The sequence below is a fragment of the Hevea brasiliensis genome, chromosome 6 (assembly GCF_030052815.1).
Source record: "Hevea brasiliensis isolate MT/VB/25A 57/8 chromosome 6, ASM3005281v1, whole genome shotgun sequence".
Classification (NCBI taxonomy): domain Eukaryota; kingdom Viridiplantae; phylum Streptophyta; class Magnoliopsida; order Malpighiales; family Euphorbiaceae; genus Hevea; species Hevea brasiliensis.
Window position 1 is genome coordinate 16,691,209 of NC_079498.1, and position 12,471 is coordinate 16,703,679.

The following is a 12,471-nucleotide window of genomic DNA, read 5'->3' on the forward strand; positions in this document are numbered from 1 at the left end:
AATCCAAGGTTGAAGCAGAAAGGAGAAGATCTTGTGATAGATAATCAAGAAATTGGACTTAATTAACTTAGACCTAGAAATAGGCTAAGGATTAAGAGGATTCACAGATTAATTAAAAAGAACTTAATGGGTCTTAATTAATTCTAACTCCACGAAAGTAGGATTAGTTTGATTAAGGCACTCTTTGTCTCACTCGAAAGGGAATTCAAAGGATTTAAGAATTAATCTCCTTAAAACCCATAAGTTTCATAAAATTGGATAACCGATTTAAATCCCAAAATAGCTCGAATATGAAATCCAGAACTCGGAATCGCTTTTTTTACCATTGTTAATTTTCAATTGAATTTAATTGATTGCCATTTTCAATATTGCCATATTTGAACTTGCTTATTTCAATTTGATGCAATTTTAGTTTAATGCAATACATTGTTAAATAGAATATTGATTTTGCACATATAGATTTTACGCTCCATTACTCATCAATTCACTTCTTTAATTTCATAGATACTTCGATTTAGTCAACTTTTATATCAAAAATTCAATCATTAACACGACTCCTCGTGGGATCGATATTTTTCTATACTACTTGTACGACCCGTGCACTTGCGGTAGGGATGCATTAAGTTTTTTGGCGCCGTTGCCGGGGAGTTGTTTGTTTAAGATTGAATTCTTGATTATTTTAGTTGATTATAGTTTTATTTTTGTTATCTTTTCATTTTTGTGTTTGTTTGTTCTTTTTCAGGTACTTTTAATCTTTTATGAGAAGAGCTAGAAGCTCAAGTGACACAACCTTACTGTTCAATCCTGAAATTGAGAAATTTTGTAAAGCCAACAAGAAAGAAACCAGAAAAAGGAAGGAAGCTTTGAGAGAGATTGAAATTGAAGCAGACATGGCTGATGAAAGAATTAGAATTGGTGTTGGTAATGCTGGAAATGGTCGAAACAATGAAAATGAAGCCCAAGGAGAAGAAGTTGTTAATGCAAACGTGCCTAGGGGAAGTATGATGGATCATGCTTTTCCACGTTTTGATGATTTGAGAGAGAGCATAGCAAGACCAAGGATTGATGCAAATAGTTACAAGATGGATTTTGGAGTTCTTCAAATGATTCAAAATTCTCAATTTGGAGGACATCCTTCTGAAAATCCACACACACACCTGAAGAAGTTTGCTATGATTTGCGACATGCAAAAACCTGGAGTGTCTGATGATGCAGCAAGATTGAAGCTATTCCCATTCTCTTTGAAAGATAGAGCATTGGATTGGCTTGATTCTTTACCTCACAACTCCATTACAAATTGGGAGCAACTAACTGATGCATTTCTTGCACAATATTTTCCATGTGGAAAAACTCAAGAGTTGAGGAATCAAATGACAGCTTTCAGACCAAGAGAAGATGAAACTCTTTATGAGTCATGGATGAGATGGAAGGAATTAGAGAGATTATGCCCACATCATGCCATTCCAAAATGGATGATAAATCAGAATTTCTACACAAATGTCACTCCTGCAATCAGAGGAATTATTGATGCTCAAACAGGAGGAGAATTTATTATAAAGCATGAAGATGAAGCTTATGAGCTATTGGAGAAAATTGCAAAGAATACTCATCTTTGGAGTAGTCCAAGAGGACCAGCTCTAACTCAGAAAAGGCAAGCTGCTGGAATGTATGATCTTGATCCATTCAACATGATTAATGCAAAATTTGATGCCCTTACAAATGTCCTTGCTAAGAAGATGGAAGATTTGAGTATGTTGGTTAGTTCATCATCATCAGCTGGAAGTTCACAACAAGTGGCTTATGCAGAGGAAACAACCAGCTGTGGAGTAGACTATGGAGAACAAGCAGCATATGTTGGTAATTATGGAAACAAACAAATGGGGAATTCTTATTCTCAAACTTACAATCCAAATTGGAGGAATCATCCCAACTTTTCATGGGGAAATCAGCAAAATCAAGTTCAAAATCAGAATTTTCAACCACAACAAAGCAGAGTCAAGTTCCATATCAACAAAATAGGCAACCATTGCCTAATTTTTCAAAAAATATGAACCCTCCACCAAAACAAAGAAGAACGAAATTCCACCATGAAGCTTTATTGCAACAGATACTTGCTAACCAAAATAAGCATGATGAGGAGATGAGAGAGGTGAAAGCAAGGTGGAGATGCAAACACACAGCAGAATCTTTGGAAAACCAGATTGCACAACAAGCATCCTCCTCAAGTGCTAAGTCTTTTGGAAAGCTTCCAAGTCAACCAGAAAATCCAAGAGAGCAGTGTCAAGCTATTACTTTAAGAAGTAGAAAAGTTATAAATGATGAGAAGAGTGAAAACAGTGAGAAGAGAGAAAATGAGAAAAATACTGATGAGAGTGAAAAACAAGAGAGTACAGAAAATTGTAAAGAGAAAATTGAAGAGAAGGAAGAGAAATATATACCTCCTGAACCCTACAAGCCACAGCTTCCCTTTCCACAAAGATTTCACAAAGCCAAGCTTGATAGGCAATTTGGGAAGTTCTTAGAGGTTTTGAAGAAACTTTACATAAATGTGCCTTTTGTTGATGCTCTTTCACAAATGCCCTCTTATGCAAAATTCTTGAAAGAAATTCTCTCAAACAAGAGGAAACTTGAAGATGATGAAACTGTAGCTTTGACAGAAGAATGTAGTGCTATCCTCCAAAGGAAACTTCCTCCCAAGCTCAAGGATCCAGGGAGTTTTTCAATTCCATGCCATATTGGAGAGTCTTGTTCTACAAAAGCCTTATGTGATTTAGGGGCTAGTGTTAGCCTTATGCCCCTTTCTATCTATGAGAAGCTCAACATGGGAGATCTAAAGCCAACCCACATTTCTCTTGATTTAGATGAGATCAATCAAGTATCTGAAGGGATTTTGGAGAATGTGCCTCAAGGTTGGGAAGTTCTACATACCGTTGACTTTGTCATCCCGGACATGGAGGAAGATTTTAATATTCCAATTATCTTGGGAAGACCCTTTCTAGCTACAGCAGAGCATTAATTGATGTTAAGGGAGAAAATTAACTCTTAGGGTTGGTGAAGAGCAATTGGTTTTCAATATTAATAACACTATGAAAAAGCATCATTCAAGTGATACTTGCTTGAGAGTTGATATCATTGATGAGTGGTTGAAGAACACTTCGAAAGAAATATCCGTAAGATCCACTTGAAAATTGTTTGGTTCATGGAGGAGGCATAGACTATGATAACCCTCATGTAGATGCATATGCTCAACACTTAGAGTGAAGTCAACCATTCATTTCTGCTCCAGTTTTTCAACTCACACAAAAGGAAAAAGTCGAATCTAAGCAAACATCATTCAAGGAAGAAGATGCAACTAAGGTAGAACTTAAGCAACTTCCTTCTCACTGTGTATGAATTTCTTGGCACCAATAACACTTATCCAAAGAATTGTAAATGCAAATTTGAGTACATTAGAGGCTGATAAGTTGTTAAGAGTGTTGAGACAATTTAGGAAAGTCTTAGGATACACCATAGATGACATTAAGGGAATAAGCCCACACTTTTGTATGCATAGAATCATTTTGGAAGAAAATTGTAAGCCATCTATTGAACATCAGAGGAGATTGAACCCAAATATGAAAGAAGTTGTTAAAAAGGAAATTTTGAAGTTGCTTGATGCAGGGATCATTTACCCTATCTCAGATAGTACTTGGGTGAGCCCAGTACATGTTGTTCCAAAAAAGGGTGGAATGACAGTGGTCAAAAATGAAAATAATGAATTAATTCCCACTAGAACGGTGACTAGTTGGCGAATGTGCATAGATTACAGAAAATTAAATGTTGCCACTAGAAAAGATCATTTTCCACTTCCCTTCATTGATCAGATGTTGGAAAGACTAGCTAGGCATTCTTACTTTTGCTATTTAGATGGATATTCAGGTTTTTTTCAAATCCCTATCCATCCAAATGATCAAGAAAAAACCACTTTTACTTGTCCATATGGAACCTTTGCTTATAGAAGGATGCCATTTAGGTTATGTAATGCACCAGCCACTTTTCAAAGGTGCATGATGGCAATCTTCTCAGATTTCATTGAAGACATAATGGAGGTTTTTATGGATGATTTTTCTGTTTATGGATCTTCATTTGATATATGCTTGGCTAACCTTTCTAAAATTTTGCATGATGTGCGAATCGACCTTGTGTTAAACTGGCAAAAGTGTCATTTCATGGTTCAGGAAGGGATAGTGCTTGGACATTTGGTGTCTAACAGAGGAATAGAGGTTGATAAAGCCAAGGTTGAAGTGATAGAGAAGATGGCTCCTCCTACCAATGTCAAAGGAATTCGAAGTTTCCTAGGACACGCCGGGTTCTACAGACGTTTTATCAATGATTTTTCTAAAATAGCTAAACCTTTGTCTAATTTGTTAAGTAATGACACACCATTTGTATTTGACCAAGAGTGTTTGGATGCCTTTTGCAGGTTGAAGCAAGCTCTTATCACTGCACCAATCATGCAACCACCTGATTGGAACCTACCTTTTGAAATTATGTGTGATGCTAGCAACTATTCAATTGGGGCTGTTCTTGGTCAAAGAAAGTACAAAAAGGATTATGCTATTTATTATGCTAGTAGAACCTCGATGAGGCTCAAACAAATTATGCAACAATCGAAAAGGAATTTTTAGCAATTGTCTTTGCATTGGAAAAGTTCAGACCTTACATTATTGACTCAAAGGTGGTTATATTTTCAGATCATGCAGCCATCAGGTATTTGCTCCGTAAAAAGGAGGCCAAACCTAGACTCATTAGGTGGATTCTGATGTTACAAGAGTTTGATTTGGAGATTAGAGATAAGAAGGGAGCTGAAAATGTAGTTGCTGATAATCTTAGTAGGTTAAAATTGGATGGTGAAGAATTGGATGAAATCCCTATTGATGAGTTTTTCTTGGATGAACAACTTTTCTCTCTTGTTGCTAAACTACCTTGGTATGCAGACTTTGTGAATTATCTATCTTGTGGAGTTTTACCTCTAGGTATGACATGGCAACAAAAGAAAAAGTTTTTGCATGAAGTAAAATTTTATAGATGGGATGATCCTTTACTCTTTAGGAGATGTTGTGATGGTCTAATTAGAAGATGTATTCCTGAAGAGGAGGTACAGAGTATTTTGCATCATTGCCATGCTTCTGATTATGGAGGTCATTTTGGAATCTCTAAGACAGCTAGTAAAATTTTGCAAGCTGGTTTCTTTTGGCCAAATCTTTTTAAGGATGTGAGGAAATTTGTGTTGGATTGTGATAAATGTCAAAGGAGTGGAAATTTGTCAAAAAGAGATCAAATGCCCCTAAATAATATTCTTGAAGTGGAATTATTTGATGTTTGGGGAATAGATTTTATGGGGCCATTCCCTCCTTCATATGGTAATAGATACATCTTAGTTGGGGTTGACTATATGTCAAAGTGGGTGGAAGCTATTGCAACTCCAACTAATGATGCTAGAGTGGTAGTGAAATTTTTGAAGAAATTTGTCTTGAGCAGATTTGGAGCTCCTAGGGCTATAATTAGTGATGGGGGTTCCCATTTTTGCAATAAGCAATTTGAGAGCTTAATGAGGAAGTATGGTGTAGTGCACAAGATAGCTACCCCATACCATCCTCAAACTTCAGGACAAGTTGAAATTTCTAACAGAGAGCTCAAGCATATTTTGGAGAAAACAGTGAACAATTCTCGGAAAGATTGGTCTATCAAACTAGATGATGCTTTATGGGCATATAGGACTGCCTACAAAACTCCTATAGGAACTACTCCCTTTAGGTTGGTGTATGGTAAGTCTTGTCATTTACCTGTGGAGCTAGAACATAGAGCATATTGGGCCATTCAAACCTTGAATTTTGATCTTAAGCAAGCTGGTGAAAAAAGGTTGTTACAACTTAATGAGCTTGAGGAATTGAGGATGGATGCTTATGAAAGTGCCCGTATTTACAAAGAAAGAACTAAAGCTTGGCATGATAAGCATCTGAGAAAAAAAGAATTCAAAGAAGGTGATTTAGTTTTGTTGTTCAACTCAAGATTGAAATTGTTCCCTGGAAAACTCAAGTCAAGGTGGACTGGTCCATATAGAGTTTCTAAGGTTTTCCCTTATGGAGCAATTGAAATTTGGAGTGAAAAATCTGGGAATTTTAAGGTCAATGGGCATAGATTGAAACATTACATAACTGGAGACCCAATAATAGGAGCAAGCTGTTACAAGCTCTCCAATCCTCACCTCTTTTGGTGAAATTCATGAAAAGTCCAGCTAAGGACTATAAAATAGCCCTCTTGGGAGGCATCCCAAGTCCTTTTATTTTGCTTTTGCTAATTTACTTTCATTTTCATTGATTTTGTTTTATCTTAAATCTCCCCAAATGCAATTTTTGACATTGTTAAATCTTGTCCCTTGTAGATGTAATTCAATGACGAAAGGCTGGTGAACTGTTGGGAAAGTAATTCTTAACTTGAAAAATTTTGTCCTTCAAAAGAACTGATAAGTTTTTGCTGCATAATCTGTGCAGGAGCTGCAATCTGGTTCATGCAGAGGAAAATGAAATCTGCAGCAAAAAGGGTGTCTGCAAAGAAATGGCTTGTATTTTTGGTGAGGTTGGATGTATATCAATGGAGGAAGGTTGGTGAACTGCTGAAGTTACTATCTGGTTCATGCAGAGCAAAAACAAAAAAAAAAAAAAAAAAAAAAAAAGAAAAAAAGGAATCTACAGCAAAAAGGATGTCTGCAGCAAATGACTTGTGTTTTGGTGAGGTTGGGTGTGTAACTTTTTAATACTTGTGCTTATAATGTTAATATGGTGGTAAGTGAGTCATTTTTGCAGTTTTGAGCTTCTTTGGGTTATAGGATACAAGGTAGAAATGCTGCATTTTCTTGGCAAAACTTGGAAAGTTCATTTCTCATTTGTGGTTAGATGCAACTTCATGCAAATTTTATGGAGTTTTATGTGCTAAATGTTGATTTGCAGAATTTGTCTTAAAATGGCATAGTTCTCAAAGGTCTTTTATGTAGGATCCATTTTTACATGCTTGTGTGATGCCTTTTTGATATACTTTGTATATATTGATGTGTTTTTGGTGAAAATTCTCATGGTTTATGCTTCATGGAATTATATTTCCTCATTCTAGGGTATTTTTCACACTTGCAATCCATGTTCTATTGCATTCTTGATCTTGTTCAATTATGCATAAGCAACTGCATAGCTTATGCAATCCTGCATAACCACAATTCTTGCCATTTTCCACCTTTATTGCAAGTGCATAAGGAGAGTGCATAGCTTATGCAACTCTGCATAACCTCATTTTGTCAAATTTCATATCTGTCAAAACTTGCATAAGGTGAGTGCATGACTTATGCACATTTGCACAACTTCAAATTCTGCATTTTCTCTCTCTTCCAAAGTCTGCATAAGCAGAGTGCATAACCTATGCACTCGTGATAACCAAAACTCGAATTTCCAATGCCGAGGGTGCATAAGCAGAGTGCATAACCTATGCACTTCTGCATGACCAGAAACCCAGAAAAATCAAACTTGCCGAGGGGTGCATAAGGAAGGCGCATAAGTTTTGCACTTCCGCATAACCAAGAACTCCAAAAATTCAAACTTGCCGAGAGGTGCATAAGCAGAGTGCATAACCTATGCACTTCTGCATGACCAGACACCCAGAAAAACCAAAGTTGCCGAGACCTGCATAAGCAGAGTGCATAACTTATGCACTTCTGCATGACCTCATTCTCTGAAACTCAAAACCCACCGAAGAGTGCATAAGCAGAGTGCATGACTTATGCACATCTGCATGACCACCAACCCAAAATTCCAAAAATTGCCGAACAGTGCATGAGCAGAGTGCATAACCTATGCACTTCTGCATGACCCGATTTTCTGAAAAACCACTTCTGCCGAGAGATGCATAAGGGGAGTGCATAACTTATGCACTCCCGCATGACTTCGCTCCTCAAAATTTCAAGGGTCACCGAAACTTGCATAAGGAAGGTGCATGACTTATGCACAACTGCATGACCACCAACCCAAGATTTCAATACCTGCCGAAACATGCATAAGGACAGTGCATGACTTATGCACTTGTGCATAAGCCATTTCTCTGAAGTTTAAATCATTCTGAAACATGTATAAAAGAGTGCACAGGTTATGCATAAATCATTTTCCCCTTATGCAGTCTCTTACAAACCCGATTCAAATTCATTTTCGGCAAACAAAAATCCCCACCTCCACTTCCCGCCTCTTCACCCTACACCGCCCTTCCTTCAACCTCCATTCCTTCCGGCATTCTCACCGTCTCTATCCCGCCTTCTCCACTAGCACTTTCATCACGTAAACCCTAAATTTCCCCTACATTTTCATTTCCTTATCTCTTCCATCTTCTCCATCGGCAATGGAGTCCCCTCCCCATTCCCGTCCACCTTCTCCTCTCGAAGTCTCTCCATTGTCATCGATCCCCCCTAATCCCAATTCTCCTCCACAAGTGACACCCCCACCACCTCCCCCAACCACATACAAATGCAAAATCCGGTCAAAATTTGTGCGACCCATGTCCTCTGCCCCTCCTCTGTCCAAACGCAAAGACCCACCCACCCCATTGTCGGAACCGCCTCCCAAAAAGCCAAAAGCTCTAGCCTCTACACCCTCTTCCAGCAAAAAGATAATTTCGGCAACCTCATTTGTATCAAAGCTACCCTGGCCTCTCCCTGATACGATTCAAAAAGTAGCTTTTAAGCACCTTAAGGATAGGAAGGTACAACCCACTAGGTATATATCTACTGATGCTTTACAATCTCTTGGTTTATTTGACAATGTAGTTGCATATCTTGAAGATCAAAAACATCCCAAATACTTGACCCTGCACTTAGGTTTATTCATAGGCTGATGGCTAGCACCATATTGGGCAGAGGGACTAGTTCTGGTGCTGTGGGAAAATCTGAACTATTTATGTTATGGTGTGCATTTCACAAAGTTAAGGTATCTCCTGGTTATTTCTTTTGTGAACATGTGCTGCATATTGCCACCAAATCCATAGGTGACATTGTTTTGGGTGGGCTCATCACTGTCATAGCCAAGCATTTTGGTTTTAATCCTGCAGAGCACTCAATACCAGCACTTGAGGACACTTCATATTTTGATACTGCACACTTAACCAAAACAGGGTTCAATGTGTCATGTTTTGATACTGTCCACCCTACAGCAAAAACTGAGCCTATTGCACAACCAGAAACCCAACCTTTCACATCACCCACAAAGACCCTACTACACCTACCCCACCCCTCACCGCTTCAGACATTCCAGCTACTGCCAAATTTCATACCTCCTATACCAAGCTTCCTCATCCACAAGACTCTCAGATTCAACACTAAAGCCTTATTCACCTATCTTGAAAGGCTTAGTGATGATATATTCTTTGTGGATAGGAAGCTTGACACTGGTCTTGATACACTCAAGGATCGTCATGATCAACTATTTGACCTTGTCATGGAAACCAGGGACAAACAGAAAGAACTGAAGGAGATGGTGAAGCAACTCATGATCTTTTTGGGCATGCCACCCCACCACCATCACCTCCTCCAAAGACTATCCTTTCGACATTGCACCACCAAATTTCTTAGCAACATCCTTGGACAAGGGCAAGACAATAGAACTAGATTAGTGTTTGTATTACTTTTTTTACAAATTTTAGGTCTTTTCCTTTGTAAATATGTTCAAACATTTATAGTTTGTTTTGGATTATGTTTGCTAGTTCTGAATTAGTTTGTTTTAAATTATGTTTTTCTTGAAGTTTTATTGGATACCTATTACATTAGTCTTCTTTAATTTTTATTGCACTTATTGCCCTTTTGTACATATTTGCCCATACTCTGTATATATTTCAATACTTTTACTGCTGGTTGTACATTTCTTGCCAATTCCCATGCAGCAGCCTTTTGTATACACCGCCTATGAATTTCCTCATGCGTAACTTTTGCATAGCTGCAACTCTTCGCTACTTCGCAGAATCGCACAAAGTTGTATTCCCTTTATGCAATCCCGCATAGCTTATGCAACATATATTGCCTCTTATGCAGCACCGCATGGCTTATGCACCTTACCTATGCACATGTTCTGGACAGCTCTTAACTCTGCACAACCTGTGCAGCTTCTTATGCATCCCTTTATCTTGAATTCTCATACCAGGTAACTCTTTCTTTTTGCTCTTAATTTTTATAATTCCTGGTCAATATTATTTGCTTTGAGTTTTGGTTATTCACGCTTGAGACATTGAGGACAATGTCAAATTTTGAGTTTGGGGGTGCACATTTTGATTTTTAGCTTCATTTTTCACATTTTGAGTATAGGAACATCTCACCCCATTTCATTTACATATATTGTCAATATTTTACATATATTTCCACACATACATATACATAACACATTTACACACACATTATACATCACTTAGAAATTGTACACATTGCATACAAATAGACTCCCTCCATTTAGTTAATGCATTACTCATTTTAGGAATCATGCATCATGCATTAAAATCTTTTGCCAAATCCCTTGAGTATTGAAAATGTGCCTATGAGAGTGATTTGACTTACCTTTAGTTGGGTTTGTGGATTGAAAGTTTCCTAAGAGGTGCAAAGTTTTGAAGTGTTATCCCTTGCCTATATCTTCTTAGCCAAAAAGCCACCCAACTAGTCATTTGGAGATGGAAGTGTTTAGAGGGAGTTATTGGATATAAGGTAGTCAAATGATGTCTCACCAATCCTAGAATAAATTTTCTAAACCTTTCAAGGCGAAATACCAGCTTATACTTGAAAAGAGAAATAATTAGGCATTCTTTGATTTAAACCCTCTCATTTTAAACCTTTGGCCTTTTTCCTAATTAAAATTAACCCTTGCAAACCCCTTTGAACCTTTTTATTCCTAATTTTTCTTGAAACCCTTATTGCTACCTAGCTAATGAACCAAACACTCCAACCCTCTTCATGAGAATAATATTGAATATTAGGTACACTTTCTAAAAATAATAGAAATAAAAATAAAAAAAGAAAAAAAAATATACAAAAAAAGGGAGAAGAAATGTTTGTCATCTTGTAAAAAGTGCTAGTATATGTGCTTTTCACTATTGCCATTCAAAATGAAAGAAATCCACCCAAAGTATTAAAAGAAATGAGTTTGGGGGTGGCAAATTCTAGGGACAAGCATCAAAAGAAAATGCAAAATACAAGTCTAAAGTATCAAAATGTCCCTCCATTTTATGTGTCTTGTAAAATATGCTAGCACTTGACAATCCTCATTGTGTATTTCTTTCTCCTATATATATAAAAAAAAAAAAGAGAAAAAGATTTAATAAAGTGTACCTTATGTTGTCAAAATTGAAAATATTCTCATGCTTTGAACCCTTTTTACCCATTTTTCTTCTTAGCCTCATTTTAAACCCCATGGCCCCATTACATCCCTAAAAATACCTTTTATCTCTTGATAGTACTTGCTACATTAGTGGAGATGGGAGTAGGGAATTTGCCTATGGGATTGGAAAACTATTCATCTATTCATTCAATTCTATCATTCCATGTTGAGATACTTTGGTTATCAATTGTCCTAGAATTCTTTTTGAGCATGACTATCTCTTTTGATTTATTGGTTTGGGAATTTTGAATGATAATTGACTTGATGGCTAAGCGGTGAAAGCTTGGATAAGCATTAGATTCTTTGCATTTTGAAGGATGGGTATATGGATTGCTGGTATGGCTGAAGGTGTGTTAAGTTACTTTAATAAGTGATTTTCATAGTTCTTTGGATAAGGCACCCCTAAAAATTTTTTGCATTTCATTTTAAAGTTTGCTTGAGGACAAGCAAAAGCTTGAGTTTGGGGGTATTTGATGCATACATTTTGCATAATCATTTAGGTTTAATTTCATAGCTATTTTATTTGATTATTAGTCACTTTTAGCTAATTTCATTAGTTATTTAGTTAGTTTTCCATAATTGTCAATTTTGGATTAATTTGTAATTTTTACTTTGTTTTGTAGGAAAAATGGTGTTTTTGAAGGACTGAAGAGAATTTTGCCATTGAGGAGTGTCTTCTACAGCCAAAGATGTCAAAACAGTTTTCAAGTGAAATATGCATTGACCAAACTGTGCATAACTTGCCGCATAAGCTATGCAGATCTGCATAAGGAGAAAGATCACTGTTCCAGAATCAGCCGAAATGTGCATAAGGAGACTGCATAGCTTATGCACATTCTCGCCTCCCTTATTCACCTTCACGGAATTGTGCATAACCTATGCACCAAGTCATGCAGATGCATAAGTGACTCGAACCAGTAAAATCGCATAAGGGACTACATAACTTATGCAGTCCACTTATGCAGTCCCATAAAGAGTTCATTAATGAGCTGGCAGGAGATTCCCTCAAATAATTCCTCCTAGAACATACCATTTTAGGGCTCCA

At 37.1% G+C, this 12,471-nt stretch overlaps 1 non-coding gene across 1 annotated transcript; it reads right to left on the reverse strand.

Annotated features, from left to right (window-relative positions):
* Window positions 1–1,354: 1,354 nt before the first annotated feature.
* Window positions 1,355–1,462, reverse strand: LOC131181155 (small nucleolar RNA R71). The gene has a single exon (XR_009149783.1). It is a non-coding gene; the product is annotated as a small nucleolar RNA R71 (small nucleolar RNA).
* Window positions 1,463–12,471: the final 11,009 nt, after the last annotated feature.